The sequence below is a fragment of the Papilio polytes genome, unplaced genomic scaffold (genome assembly GCF_000836215.1).
Source record: "Papilio polytes unplaced genomic scaffold, Ppol_1.0 DF823288.1, whole genome shotgun sequence".
Classification (NCBI taxonomy): domain Eukaryota; kingdom Metazoa; phylum Arthropoda; class Insecta; order Lepidoptera; family Papilionidae; genus Papilio; species Papilio polytes.
In genome coordinates this window covers 1,957,910-1,974,846 of record NW_013525916.1, presented here as the reverse complement: position 1 = coordinate 1,974,846, position 16,937 = coordinate 1,957,910, and positions in this window count along the sequence as shown.

The following is a 16,937-nucleotide window of genomic DNA, read 5'->3' as shown; positions in this document are numbered from 1 at the left end:
CTACAAACTGAATTTAGTTTTAATTAAAAAATGAGAGGATATCTCGGCTTCCAACGCACATCACAATCTTGATTCTACCTTAAAAGGTATTCGACAAAATGTTTTGTTCAAAGAAATATCCTGAACATGGAATTTCAAAGTGCGCGCTGAAGGACGTTCTTTTAATTACATTAAAGGGGGAAACTAATAGAATGTAGCAGGAGAGAAATTGTTTTGATTGCTTGGATTCTTACACTCTTCGTTACGTTCTGTAATTTAAACTTCGGTTATTATTAAATGCAATTCGTAGTTTCCTTTATTAACGAAGCTTTTTGTTTTTACAAATCCTCGATTAGATTTTAATCAGTTTTCAGATATGATGGCATAGTGTGCAAATTAGTTAGTAGTCAAATTTTTTACTCGCATTACTGCTTTTTTGTATTTACAGGATAATGCGTTCATTAATATTCTTGCGTAATATTCTATTAAATCAAATGAATTTATATCCTTTGTCATTTGAAAGGAGATAACTGAAATTTCTACATACCCTTAGGGAATACTGTCATTTAAATTCTGACGACGCCCGGGACTATCTCGTTTATTACGATATTTACTTAAATAGTATTATTTACTTTACTTGAAGATTACTATTATATCTCTAATAGTAAGTTAAGTGTTGTGAGTTTTGCGGCAAAATTTAATAACCGATCGTTAAAATCGATTTGATTTTTTTTTAAAGAATCGAAACGATAGATCAAGATCTTCGATCTGCGATATTTAAATCGTGTAAGATATATTTTTTAAAATTGGTTATTATATTTTTGTCAATTCAGTAACAATCTGACGAAATATTTAAATAATATGCGTCTTTATTATTAAAGTAAGAACAATATTAATATGAATTAATTAACACAATAATGACAAGGGTCCAGTTGTAACGGATAACGGTGACAATGCTGGTTACGGGCTGTGTCCGTCAGGAACATAATAACCATTGAGCACGTATTGTCCGCAATTTATACGAGAACGGATATTGAAGCGTTAATTCTGAACAGAACACAGGTGCTAATTGTGTGTCACTAATAATTTGTGAATCTAGTCAATTTAAAATCCTATTAAGACCTTGCTGATAACTTAAACTTTAATGTAATGTAGTAATCAGAGGGTATATCAGGAATGTTTGCGTGGTAGTTGCGAGAACGTATTCGTAATGTCATGATAGGCGCTGCAAAATTGTAAGACAAATTACGTCGATGTCGTAATGAAAACGTTCTTGCGAATGTTTGTGATAGACTCTCAGTTCACTAATTGACGATTGGTGTTCGATAGTTTTTAAAGTATACAAAATGCTTTTATTACACAATACACGTAAGATGTCTAGAATAAAACATGCATATTGCAGTAAGAAATCTCTTGGAGAATACGGTTTTATGTTAGAAACAAATCAATCAGAGAGCTCATATCCGGGCGAAATTTAAAATGTCGAAAGCTGGCTATCGAAGTATTACTCTCTTGTGATCTAGGATAGCAGACAATTGATGTTGGAACTCATTTTTAACTTTACCAATCTCCTTGGTGAACCCACAGATGTTTGTAGACATAAATTCTAGAATAAATTGATGTGAACTTAAGATTTACTGCTAAAATTACAGTCCAAAAATAACTAAAGCTGATTTTATACATATTGTTTTATTGATGGCTTCTTGATGAGAAATTAATATAAATAATATGGTAACCAAACACATGCTTTTAATGTAACAAGAGATAACATATTATGCCGGTTTTACATTTGCCAGTATTGTAGAGCTGGTCTGGTATTGCCAGCGTAAATATTGAGCGCTACTGGGTTACTTTACTGGCATAATTTCATTGCAAACAAAATCATATAAACTAGGTATATTTTGTGTAACAAACAATCTTAAAAAGTTCCAAGAAATTATAATAACGAAGAAACTTATTCGATTTATTGGTCTATACTTGGCTCACCATAATACTAGTTCTCTTCGTTATGGCTTCACTTATTCTTATTTATGGAGATAAAATAAAATTACATGTCGACAAATTCTTACAACAAATATCACGAAATATGTATGGATTTAAGTACTTGGCTGATATCTACCTATAAAAATGTAATTGATTTATATAATTTCAAGCCATAATCTATACTAATATTATAAAGAGAAAAGATTTTATTGTTGTATTTTTGTATGTATTGAAATAACTCAATAACTACTGGACCGATTTCAAATTCTTTCACCATTAGAAAGGTCATTTTTCTGCGAGTAAGTAAGGGCTATGTTTTTTTTATTATTGTTTTAATTTCACGCGGGCGAAGTCGCTAGTAACAGCTAGTTTATATACAGCCTGATATTTATGTTCTAACATTAATGTTCTTTCTATAAACGAACAATTTGAACATTTGCAGCGGGTTTAATTGTAAAAAAATCTTTGTTTGATTATTTGTCCTTGATACGTTCTTAAACATACTATTAATAAAGAAAATTTTCTAGATTAAATAGATTTGTACTGTAATTATACTGTAATAAAGAGTATTTTAATTTTTTCCTAACTTCTTCGTAACACATTTTACGTTGCGAAGTAATCCTTGTTTATCCAACTAAATATAAATCTAAACTAATATTATCTCTTGAATACATCAAAACGATATAATCTTCGCGTAATGTCGCTTCTTCATTCGCTTCGACATTTCTGATTTCTGCGCTGATTTGGTATTCAAAGGCTATAACATAATCAGCGTTAGTGTGCGGTGTGAATACGACCTAATGGAACTTAATGCCAATTCTCTAACTATTATACTAAGTTAAGAATGATAATTATCCTGTGATATTTAGGAGATAAGTAAGCTAGAATCGTGTAACGATAGTCAATCTGTTTTATTTATTTAAATATGGATGCAAAATTGTAATAAAACATATCAAGGAGAGATATTTAATTAGTAGTTTTTTTTTATAATGAAAGGTGGCAAACGAGCAGCGAATTACCGAGGTGGTCAACGACGCCCATGAAGATCCGTAAGACCAGGGGAACTACAGAAGCGTTGTCGGCCTTTGCGGAAAACTCACAAATAGTTAGTACGAAAACAGAAATAAAAATGAGAAAGTAAATTGAATTTATTTGGATTGAATGACGTGAAGAAATAAGATTTAGTAAAATACATGAGAAAAGGAACATAATTGGATATATCCCAGTCGAATTTAATTAATTGTTAACTGGAAATGTCAACCATAGCTCAAAGTAAATATATCCCATTTAAAAGATCTCAAATTAATAAGGATTGTTCACAGCGGAAGGAAATCTAAAACTTTTTCGCGATTACTGTGGACTGAAGGATATTTCTTGACCGTATATTTAAGTTACTACGTAACATTTTGTAGTTCGTTATACATTGACGGTTTAAATCTTAACATTCCATTATATATGGAAAATAAAGCGTCAATGTACGTGAAATGAATGTAAGGCTACATATTTGTGAGAAATAAGGTTGTAGAGGGACGTAGTATCGTAGAGCTACGATATTTAGCAGTACGTCAGCGTCGCTGTAGGGGAAGTTACGTGTTGCTTTAAACTTTGTTAAGGAAATACAGACGTAAGTTTGAGCGGCGATTTTAAGTACGTTAACTTGAACGGAATGAAATATCAGTGACAGTAAAAAAACTCTGTGAATTTTACTTTTAAGTCTTGTTATTGAGTGATTGTTTTATGTGAAAATATAAATTGACTGAACGTGATCTGAAAATTACTGAAATCGACTGAAAAGGTAAGTACTTATTATTTCAGGATTACACATTGTTAACATATTTGAGACCAAAAAAATCATATAGTAATCCAAAGGCGAAAGTTTAGTTGGATGAATGAATTGTTACTAGTTATCTATAAAAAGACTTAACGGATCTTGATGAACTTTATCAAAGATATAAAAAATATAGCGATAATGACAAATATATGTAGCATTATCTGCATTATCTCTGATACCTTCAGTTTTTTGTTTGTTTCATTATTTTTTTCCAAGTAATCCATAAATAAATAAAATAAGAATAAAATATAAAGTTATGATATGAAAAAATAAAGTATAGGTAAAATTTACTCGCAAGTTATTTCCTTTAATGTTTTTAAGAAGCCACAGAATCTTTGCAAAGAAAATTTTTCTGTTTCGTTTCCATTTTAAGACCTTTGTTTAAGTCTTTGTTGTCAAGATTGTGACAAGTTTTTAGCCAACGGCGGTTTCTTGATATAAAAATATTCTTATTTAATACTATGTTTTGCCCGCCCTTTCGTGAGCGCGAAATTAATAAAACCTTAGTAAGCAGCCTATGTGTTCTTTCTGACTATGTTCAACATCAGTGCCAAATTATATCATAGTAACAAACATCCATTCATCCTGTTTAACTTGTTACCGACAGCGCGGCAGCCAAAAATACAAAACAATTTTTATCAAACTAACACATCTTTATTCAAAACTTATTTACACAAATATATACAAAAAAACTCAAAACTATCTCGATCACATCTTGACTTCTTATTCTTCTTTTTCTATATATTTTCTTTTACAAACTATTATTGCCTTGGTGGCCAGTATGCAACCTCTTTGGCTGTATACATACTGCTTGTCAGCCAAAGAGGTTGTATTTTGCACTCAACACATCCAAGCTTTCGCATTTACTTATGACTACAATTAGAGTTTGTATATTATTTTTCCAAAATGTGATATTGTTTATTTTTTTAATTCAATTATTTACTGCTTACGACAATTAGAGTAGAGTTGGCAGTCAGGTGTGATAGGGATATTTGAGTCTGTTTACCGGCCATTTCCTCTCCAAAACGACTCTCGACGCTCGTTAAAACAATTTATTACAACCCTAAGGAAAGATTTATTCAACTAATGCCTTTATGTAGGATTACGTCGTTATCGCATTTCTTTATTTAATATTATAAAATTTTCCTTGGTATTTCCGTTAGAGAAATTCGAACAAAATATTGTGGTTTCCAAAAGATATTAAAAAATAATAATCATATGGATTTTTCTGAGGCGTAATATAACACAATCTAAGACGTATCTACTAAATAAACTTAAGATAGATAAACGGCAAAGTGATTTACAAAAAACATATTGCTATCTCTGTCTTATTTCAAGAGGATGAAATGGAAGGCATTATGTTTTGTACTGGTGTCTGCAGTGAAATCTAGTACTAAATCTTATTCTTAAAAAGTCATTGAATTGTTTAGTTATTTAACTAGAGGCGATGCATTAAAGTGCACACTAATGCTGCACTTAGGAAATCTTCCACCCAATTGACTGCCTTGTCTTTAACGAGCCCCGCGTTGCTCGTTAAATGTGAATTTACTTTTATTGCAAGATGTGTTTTATTATTTGAAAACTATATAATAATTGTTGCTAGTACGGTGAAGATAATAATGATCTAGTATTCAACAAAATGTTCATGTGAATTTTTCTAAATGTAGAGTTCTTCTTTTTTATTCTTTATTTATTATAGGGATTTTGGTTTCTTAGAACATGTCAGTCCCATAAAAACCTTATACTAAATACTTAAACTATATAAATAAAAACGATGATACTAAAAAAAAAAACAAAAAATGAAAAACAATGATGAGAACATATTTAAATACTACTATAAAGTTTGTAGCCTAATTGGCTGTACCGATTTCGATGAAATTTGGTCTAGATGTAGAGGATAGTCTGAAAGAACACATAGTCTACCAACTTTTTTTTCAATACCACGCAGATGGAGTCGCGGGCGAAAGCTAGTAAAGAATAAATTAATAAATTCACTTAGGTTAGGTGGAGTCGTGGTTAAGCGCTGGTTTATTTATGTTAAAAAAAAGAATAAATTACGTTGTTAACGGCATATAGATTTTTGTTAGTTGCTACGTACTTCATTGTGGTTTCTTTTATCTTGTACATTTGATAAAATACCGTACAATACTGTTACAACGTGTCTGTTATAAATTGGGGGTCATTAGCTGTAGCTGCCTGCGCCACGCTTGCGGAACCACTATGATATATGAGGAAAGCGATAGCAACAAACTATTATGTCTTATAGCATCTACAATATGAGTGCTGCACAATTTGTGGTTCGTATAATCAGATATTTTAAAAACAACTTTGTTATAAATTACGGTATATATCTGGCATTTTTGTTTGAGTTTCCATGGCAACTTCACATTAAACAAATCGGAGTAATCACAGTTCGATTCGCTTTTTACTCTCAGAGACAACTGTCCGGAGTACCAATTGTCTCGATTCAGATGACATTGCTAATAAAATCTTCTTCTGTATTAGATAGGAATGAATTGCTATGAGTGTAGGGAAATCCTACAAAACGCACAAGTCCCAGAGATCCAAATAATCCTATGTAACGAGCGTCCCGGTACGAGCGAGTGACGTCAACTGAATTTAGAATCGAGTCATGTGCGCTTGGTACGTCCTAAGTGCTCTTTCGTCCCATCTGGCCTTTGTAACGGTAAAAGCCGAGACACATCCCAATTCGGATTGTGTACAAGCGAATATAAATTCATGATTTGTCTAATCTTATTATGTAGTTAAAATAAATAACTAATTAAGTTTACATCAAACATCATCAATAGAAGAAAAAAAAATTATATTCTAAGATGCCGTTGGCTAGAGTTACTTCTTAAAGTCGATAAAAGTCTTAACGGCATTGAACCAATTGTTTAACTATCCAATAATCTTTAATTCATTATTGACGATTTGCTAAATTATGAAAGGAATTTGTCATTGATTGTTAAGCATTTGCTTGCGAATCACGCCTGAATTTCATTACCTCCTGTACTTCGGTATTTTCATCATTGCCGGCGAATCACTTAAGAATTTTCGGCCGCCGAAGGTATTTTTCTATTAACCTGCAATATATCTACAAACACGAAATTGGTAGCTTAGCGCAAACGCTTCTTATGTTAACGATAATATAAATTTTTGATCTTACTTTCTTTACGCTCTATTATTTGTTTATTTTTCGAATATGTGCAATATTAAACAATAAAAAAACTCAAGTTTTTCATAAACAAAACATGCTTTTGATTATTATTTAGGTAATCCAATAATTCCCAAGTTTTTTAACAAAATATGTAAATGGTACACATACGAGTATACTTTTCTCAAAGATTTTTCTTAAGGCGCGGAGCAACTTGAAGACTTTTAATATTGAAATAAATAAATTTCTTAAGCAAGAGTGCAAGAGGGGAGGCTGTTAGCAGGAGCAAGCAATTTAACAGAGTGCGAGCATAATTGCCAACTATATGGTTCTCTTAGCTCACTTAATCTGTGTATGTAAAACGACTCAACACGTTACTTAATAACCACTTTAAGTTATTAAGTTCGCTAGACATTTGTATTACGTTCTTCAACGTTATTACATTTAAAATATTAAATGTATGTGACGTAGTCGTATGCATGTTTGTACTAATACATTACACAAATAGAAAAAGTAAGATTGCCTTTTCGTTTACCTTTGAGATTTTTTATTCAGATTTAGATAACCTTAGCTTAATATTATAATTAATTTGAGTCGATCTTTACGTAATACTAATTGTGCCAAACGAAGCAACAAATATGTAAATTTCATCTGACTCTTTTTTTTTGAGAAACAAGGGAAAAGTTAAATATTTTATGAATAATTCAAACATCAATTTGCAAATTTTGCAAAAGGAGTTCGGTTGAAATAAAATATCCAGCGAGCGTGAAACTGCGAAATTTCTCCTTTTCCATGTCATGTCGAAGCTCATATTTTAAAATGTTCTCTAAGGTTAAGTGGAAGCTATGACCAATTTAGTTTAACTCAATTTGAGGAAATTTATCGTAAGAGTGTTCTTTTAGTGCCAGTGAAATATAATAGTTAAAAATAACATTTGCGTTTGGCGTTTTTTTAAATGTTTTTAAATAAAATACAAATATTTACACGTAAAATTTATTTCTGCTTTAAAAGGTTTAAGAAACGTTTGCAGTTATCAATTGACGTAAAGAAAATGACCAGGATATAAAATAATTTCTACCACTAATACCGTTTAAGTATCTACTTATAATAAAACAGATTTACAGTTACATAATGAAGATACATTAAATATGTTACAGCGTCTTAAGTAATGAAGTCACGCTTAAACTCCAATTAAAATTTTGACCTCTGTTAAATTGTAAGCAGTGCTAATTCGAAGCTAAAGCGAATGGTTTTTTCTTTTCAGTAGTCAGTTAAAGTAACTTTTAACTTTGAACATCTCGTGCCAAATGTGTCATTGAGCGGTTGACATAAAACATAAGAATCCTTTCTAAGAAGCTGGTACCGACCGGTATGAATGTCACAGGGTCGGGCAGGAACATAAAATGAATATAGGATCGAGCCGTGTGTCGTTCCATCGACCTCAATGCCCTTATGCTTTCATCGACATCGTAATTTATATCGAAAATGTAGTAATTTACCTGTAGAAATTTCTGTAAACATGATAAATTCAAATATATTAACATAATGCGAAAATGGTTGGTAAATTTGAAAAAAGGTATAAGGTATCTTATAGTTAGTAATCTTATGTCGTACTAGAGGACGCCAGGAGTATTTTAGTGTGTTAAGTCTTGCGCTTAATTCTATTTTCCCTTTAAAACTTCAGGTAGAACTTTTCTATATCTCCCCCTCGCCAAAAAAATTTAATGTAGATTAGACTTCTGGTTTACTTCTTTACAAACGTTGGCACTTCCATAATTTTTAAAAAGTTTATAATTATTATCTTCAGCTTGCTTTTAAGATACTTAAGTTAATTTATTCAATTTGCAAATGAGCTTTCGAAGAACTTGCCTATTAATTCCATTCAAGCATTAAAGAAAACTTTCATTTTAACTTATAACTTGAACTTTTACTAATCCAATTTCGTATTACGAGCTTAATTTAATTCATTAAATTATTGTACTAAAAGTGGACTATATTACAGGGAAAAACCACCTTAATTGAAATCTTTCAATAGTAATTTAAGCAAAGCGTCGGTGGCTCAGTAGTTTAAGCACTTGACTTGTAATCTACAGGTCTTGGGTTTGAATCCCGCCATGTACCAATGTGATTTTCAATTTTCGAATTTTCATATGTACATAATTTAGCCGACGTTCTAACGGTGAAGGAAAACATCGTGATGCAACCTGCACATTCCAAGAAATTCAAAGATATTTGTGAAGTCGACCAACCCGCACTTGGCCAGCGTGGTTGACTATGGCCTTGTCGCCGTAATTTAGGGTGGGCTCCGAACCCATCGGTGGAGACATATAGTGAGCTGGTGATGATGATGATGATGATGATGAATAGTACTTCTACGAGTATGAGACTTTATCCTGACATAAAAAATATTATCTAATGGTAAGGTAATTGGCCAATATTCTTATAAATGTTTGCTATAGCTTGGCGTGTAAACTACTAAACGAATCTTAATGAGTTTTAACGTAGTTGTACAATATAGTCTGAAAAAATACATAGACTATTTGTTTTCTTTTAATTCCACACGATCGGAGTCACCGGCGCAAGCTAGCGATAAAAATAGCTAAAATCAGCGTTAATATAAAATATTGTAATATTCTGCATGTAATGATTGCAAGCTACACGTAGTACAAGTTACGGGTATTATTAAGTTAGGCTGCATTTGAAATCACCGGCGAGCTAACTCTACGGTAACAAAGTTAAGTCTAATTTCCATCGCAGTTAAGGACGTAATTTGTTTAAGAGTTCGATAACTCGTTATAATTTGTATTGTAATATGCTTTAATTCTATTAAATTGCTCTATCAATGTACATATTTTGATATGTAGAAGTTTTAAGCCGTAATACACTAACTCTAATTTTTTACCTAAGGTATTTTCAATGATCACCATTCATGTTCTAGGAAGCGGGGTGTTTAGAATTCGTATAATTTCAACATCTGAAATAACATTCAGCTGATAAAGTCGTGGGCACCTTTAGATAAGGGTTGAGTAAAGTAATAAATAATAATTTGTAATTTACTTGCTACCTCTGCCGTAATAGAATGTAAACAGTTGAAAACGGCACTTATATTACATCTAGTGAAAACTTTTTAATAAAATAAAGGAATAAAGCTGATTGTATTCTACTTCTTATAATATTGTAAATGCGAATGTTTAGATGAATGTTTATTATTGTTTGTAGCCTAAACTGCTGAACGGATCTCGATAAAATTTGTCATAGATGTAGAGATAGTCTATAGGCACACATATTCTACTAACTTTTTTTTTAATTCCACGCGGATGGAGTCGCGGGCGAAATCTAGTACAGTCATAAGTTATGAATGAGTTTTAGAAATAACAGGTTCCAAATTAATAGTTTGCTTGTGTTCGTACGTCGGTCGCAGGCGAGCCTTGAGCGCTGTCACGTTCAAGTTGCTTTATTAGTTTCCTGTCGAAAGCTAGCAGCTACCAAATGCGCAGTCTCATACTACGTATTTCTAATATCACAATAGCTTTTGTTTTAGTTTTCATAATAAGGCAAATGTATAAGCAACTCGATGTACACTTCTTGCTTTTTAATAATTTAACGTGTGAACTCTTTGGTATAAAACTCCCTGGTTTTTATACCAAAGATTTAAAACTGGCCACTTACATAAATAGACCGAAACCAGGATTTAAGTCAATTAAGGATTATCATTTAAAATCTCCGATGATCATTTTACGTATATCAGATGTTTTTTTCCAAATTGAATAACTAACGTAGAATTATTTGAATTGCTTATTTCAAAATTCACAAAAGAAAGACCAAGTTTCGTGTTTCGACAAAATGAGCTACCCTTTTATTCATACATCGCGACTTTGTAGCGTCATGATTACGTAATGACATATTGTGCCGGCGGAATGCTTGCTCAATAATAAAGTTATTTTCCTCTTTGAAATATAGACTTTGGCAAACTTAAACCAATGCAAAAGAAATATAACTTACTACGACGACTTTACGACTTTACGACTACGACCGCATAGAACTAAAAAAAAACATATGACAATTAGCCTATGTGTTCTTCTAAACTATCTTCTACATGTTTGCTAAATTTTATTGTGCTCCATTCAGTACTCTAACAAACATCCATCCATCCATCCATTTATGTCATATAAACTTTGGCATTTATGGTATTAAGTAAAATTAAAACGAAAAAGTTCTGCAATTAATGACCTATCTTTTGTTTGGATTTTGTCTGCGCGGAATTAAAAAGTTAAAAGTGGCACATGCTTTCAAGTTCAGTACGTGAAACTCGCCGCATATGATGTTTAGTATTCATAAAACGATTCTTTGCTTCTTATTCAGCCACGGATTGCTACAAGGAATTGGTTCTGAGAGTTGTATATAAATTTACTTTGTTTCGACGACAACGGAGTTTGTTTTGTGAATAATAATTCCATTACAAGATCAGAGATATTTTCAAAGATCGATGTAACAAGAAGTATTGTAACCGCAGAGACTTCGGGTTAGAGATTGCTAATTATTATTAATGCATAGATGATGCTTATGTTTTTGAATTCGCCTGAGTTATAAAAAAAGTTTCGCACTATAGCCCTAAAAACCTACCACTAGCTAAACTAAACGAACGTCCCATTTCAGTCTTAACTGAAGCAGTTCGCGGCTTCGAATAATGCAATTTAAACGTTTAACATCACGCTAAGTTATTTTCGACAGCTGGCCGCAAGCCAACTGTAAAGTCCTCAGCTGATCTTGCGGGGAACGAGCTAAATGACGATTTATAGTCCTAGATTCATGTTAACTACAAAAGATGTGTATCTCAAAGGTAGATTCTGAAGTAGCCACGAATAACTCAAGTGAAGGTAAAGACCAACAGATCAGAACACGGTTCTCATGGGTGTAGCAAGTGAACCGACCATCAGATCAACTCAATTTGTACATATATAGTGGTATGATTTGCCTGAGTTACAAATCACAGAGTGGTTAGCGGTTCGTCGACTCCTAAAGTTATAGCACATCACTGAGCACTGCTAATTTAATTGTTGATTGTTAATCAATATATTGCTGCATATGTGTATGGGTAACATTCACTTGCCCGACCTGTTTTCTCGTTAGTAATAAACAATCTAGTACAATAATGGATACTTTTGTTTAAGCTTTAATCTTTCCTGTTGAATAATTTTGTTACTTATAATCCGAGTGCCCTGTTGTGTTGCAAGCCTGGGCCTACATATTTTCGCATTACAGCTTTCCCGCCGTTCTAATCTGTTGAAATTTAAGCTCTCCGGAACTTAAAAAGGGTTGATCTTAATACTTTGAAAAATGTTGGTTTTCAATTTACAAAGTAAGCAACGACGATATTTACCATTTTCTTTTTCATATATCTATGTTTTAATAAAGAAAAAGCTTTGAAAGTTTTGCATGTAGATTTGGAAAAACTGTTAGTTACAAATGTTACATTAGGTATATCTATATGACTGTATTTGTATTATTTACTATTGTATTTGAAAGAAAGATCATTTCTTGCGTTTATCCCACATATGTTCCAGTTCGTAAATTTAATTGTGTAATACAACTTACATGAAACAGACTCTCCATATGGAGAACTCTGCTAATGAAAATATTCAATAATTTTGAAAGCTTATCTGGCTACAAGCCAGGTATATTTTTTATTTAATTTAAAACATTCTTGAAACTCACATACATTTATATAATTTGGTTTGAATAACAAAAATACCTAATTTATAAACTTTGACGTGAAATCAAATACATGATCTACTATATATTACCTTCCAGACTATACAAAAAAATCATAGATATCTGTTAAACTATTTTAGAAATACGTAGTAACAAAAACACTTCCAAACTGTCGTATTTCGAATAGTAGAATGAAGTATGATAATCAGTAAACGTGTATTGGCTGTCATTGATTGTATTGGTTACTAATCCATTTGCAAATAATCTGATGGATACGTATTGTGTCCAATCACGCTTTACGAGACAGGATTATAGCGAGTTAATACCCATTATCCTACACAATATTGCGACGACCGAGATGCAGACGTAATTATATTGTTAGATAACCAACTTAGAATGATTCATCGAACATAATTCACTTATTAACAAAGCTTATTGTTACAAAGCCCATGTTATTAAGAGTGTTTTAGGAATAAGTCCAGGTAGCCTCTTTGTAGTCCAAGGAGATTCCATTGCACTAATTTGGAAAATACTTTAATTGCAAACTACAGAATAAACATTACTTCAGCAAATAATACTGCAAAAGTCTATCTGCCTGTTTGACTGACAATGACGTAAGTAAAAATAAAAGGCAGCAATATATCGCGTCTAATACGGCGTATGTTATCGATATAAAACGGTTAGGGAAATTCCGTTTGATCAATCAACGTCACTCGACGACTGGAAAGCTGTTTTGCAGTTCAATCAGCCAGAGCCACATTTAATATCTTACAGGATTGACTTCTAGCTACAATATAAAATGTAAAACATAAACTAACTAACTAAAAAAAAATGTATTTTTTGGAACTCATTGAACCAGACAGTCACAAGTTTAGACAAATATTGTTTGCTAATAAAACTTAGGTACTTGTGATCTTTTTTATTATCTTTATTTTTTAGGACTTTGGTTTCTTAGAACATGTCAGTCCTATAATACCTTAAACTAAATACCGAAACCGTATAATTATATATAAACACAATACAAAGTAATAAAATGAAAAATAAAGTAAAACCATAAAGAGTATTTACAAATTACAAAAAGCCTTTAACACCATGCAGCGGACTTCGTCGGCTAGAGTCAGTGGCTCGGCAAAAGCAAACAGAAATCCACTAACATAGTGTCTTAGAAGATTGTGCCTCTTAAATACTTATGATCTTATAAAATTATACATGTTACGACATAAGTATTATGTGTGAAAAGTAAAGAATTATTTATGTACAGAACAACTAAACATAAATACCTTCATAGAGTATTCTAAGGCGGTATAGAAAAGCCTTTAGAATAGGATTTTACGAACTTCCGGAAAATTTTATCGAGAGCGTAGCAGTGATACGGTCCCGTGAGTTGATCGTCTACGGACAGTCGATATTGAGTTTAAATGTAATAGAAAACGTGTCCTGGCAAAGTGGACAGAGGCTGGACATTTTAAAGATTCTTCTAGAGTTTTAATAGCTATAGACAGAATTGTCGATTAAATTTTTCCAACTAGACTAAAATAAGGTGTTCTATATTTAATTTTTAATTGCTGTAACTTGTAACACTTTCTTAAATCTGTTTTATTATTTTAATCTCGAAATTTGATTTCTAAATGATTCCTTCCAAAAAACTCTAAAAGTATACAAAGTTACAAAAAAAGTTGTTTTAATATTACATAAACAAGCGATGTTTAATGTCGTTCAAGTTAAAGGAAAACAGGATTAAGTTAAGTCGAAGATACAAGTTAGGAAGATCCAAAGTTTCGTTCAATGTCTCGACGGGGAAAGACAACGAGAGGTCGACTTGAAACTCTCATCGACATTGATTAACTTAAGGTAGAAAGTATCTAATTCTACCTTAATTTATATTAACTTAACCTTTATCTTAAATTTTGTGATCTTATCATATTTAATGAATATAACTAAAAATGGAAACAATTTTATTGTTTTAATATACGCCTGTTCAACAAATGGACTTGTTACGTCGTAAACAATAACACAAATAAGGTTAAAAAGGTGAACGCTGTATGGTTATAGTGTGCCTAAATAATTTAGATTAGTTTGACAATTCACTTCAAATTTAGTAGGGATGGGTTGTGTAAAATCAGTCATGAATCTTATCGATTTTAGATTTTTATTCTTATAGAAGTTGGAATCGATGGATTTATAGTTATAACTTATGAAATAAAAAAAAACATTTTTTTCTCAAATTAATAATGACCATAACAGATAATGAGAGTAAATAAATGTTTATTACTACTATAGCCGTACGTAATCGAATTGGATTTCGTTATTATCTTTGTCATCGCTAAATTCTCTACACTATAATCAATAATAGAATTATCCTATAAATTAGTTAATAAGAAAATAATAATTTTAGTTGAGTTCGATAATTATATTAACCGAATATCGATAGTTCATAATTGTTCGCTATGCGTGTTTGTTTCGTCACTACGATACCTGTCTATTAAGTACGGCCTTCATACAAATTGAATTCGATACTTCATATGCGTCATTTATCAAACTAGTCTAATTTATTAAGATAAACTATAACAAGCATTGTAGTTAGATCACCAACTTGTTTACTTTTTTTATTACCAATGTCGAATGTTTCGATTACAAAAGATTGAGACACAAGATCAATATCACAATACTTATTCAATTTTTACAAATCTTTTATTTCCATTTGCACGTGCAGTTTTCGCCCTTCAAAGTTTACTAAAAGCCGATAAAATAGATATCTAGCACAGTAGCTTTTCAACTCTCCTTTTGATATCCTTTTGAATAATTCCTGAGTGAAAACTCTCAGTGCTTGCGGTAGGAGTGAATTGGAAATTGTAATTCAACTTAAGCTTCACTTCACGACTTGTGATGTTAAATTTTTATATGAAAGAAGTTGCGAACAACAAAAGTGTTAACAACCAATTGTTAGTTATTTAAATATCGAACACACGTTGAAATTACAGACTACACTAGTAATATTGGTGCATTAAAATATTCTGCTATAATATTTATGGCATTAAAAAAAATCGATAAACTGAAAATATATTTATAGCACTATGTCATAAATTATTCACCAATATTTATACAATCCTAGTTTACTAAATACATAAAACAATAGTAATTCAACCATTGAATAATGCATTACTAACGAATTAGTGTATTAAGTCAAGCGGTGTATTAATAAGGCGTGGTGTATATTTTATGTAGATGACGCAGCTAATGTAATTGCCTCTCGTGTGCACGTAGCCTTAGTGCAGGAATACCACATAAAGTAGAAGCAAAATTAACTTTGCTATTTCAGCCAAATTATGTGGTCGCTTGCTAGTTACGTTAGCTTACGTTACATTGACGAACTATGTTCGAATAAAAAAATCTTTATGAGAGATAGCAAATTTTTTCGACATCGACATTTGTTTTAGATTTGTGTAGCACCTCTACCGGGCATAAAGTACACTAACATTAAAAAAATGTCGATCACGTTACGAATACGTTGTCGCAACTTTGACATAAGTATTCGTGTTAGACCTTTAGTCTGTATCTCAAAGTAGAAAAAAAGATATCGATCAAGTGAGCGCCGTAGGGTCGGTCTGGCTATCCGTGCGGAATTTACACTTCGTTTGTTAGCACTGCTCTCTCCGATAAGGTTACACTGTAGCTTACAGTGTAATAAAGCATCTCGTTTTTTTTTTCAATTTAAAAATGAAACAATATTTATATATGAAATCTGTCCACAGACTGACTTATATTATCAGAAAGGGCACATCAATTCTGATATAGCAATTATTTACATAGTTATTAATTAGAGTAGTCATTTTGTTTAACAAAGGAATCATAAAAGATTAAGAAAGTCACAGAACGGACAATACTTATAATTATTAAGGGACGTATTGAAATAAAAATATTAATATCTTACAAAGATAAACTCTACATAAACATATTCAGTATACATGTTCGTAAAACATAAAGGGTGAGCGTTGAACGTATATCACATGCATATTTATATGGACCTCCGAGTCCCACAATTTAATGGATCCTCTACTTACATAATGTTTATTTATATCCCTTAACATAATTACGTATAATTTAAGTAAATATTTAGGAGGAATTACCCTTAGTAACTCTTAGGTATCCATGGTTTCCTAATATATACTACATAAAGATCAGAAATCAATGTCGTTATCACCATCATCATCATCATTAGACTTTTTTTTGTCCACACTGTTTATAGACGTAACTGCTCATGGCTGTACTATATCG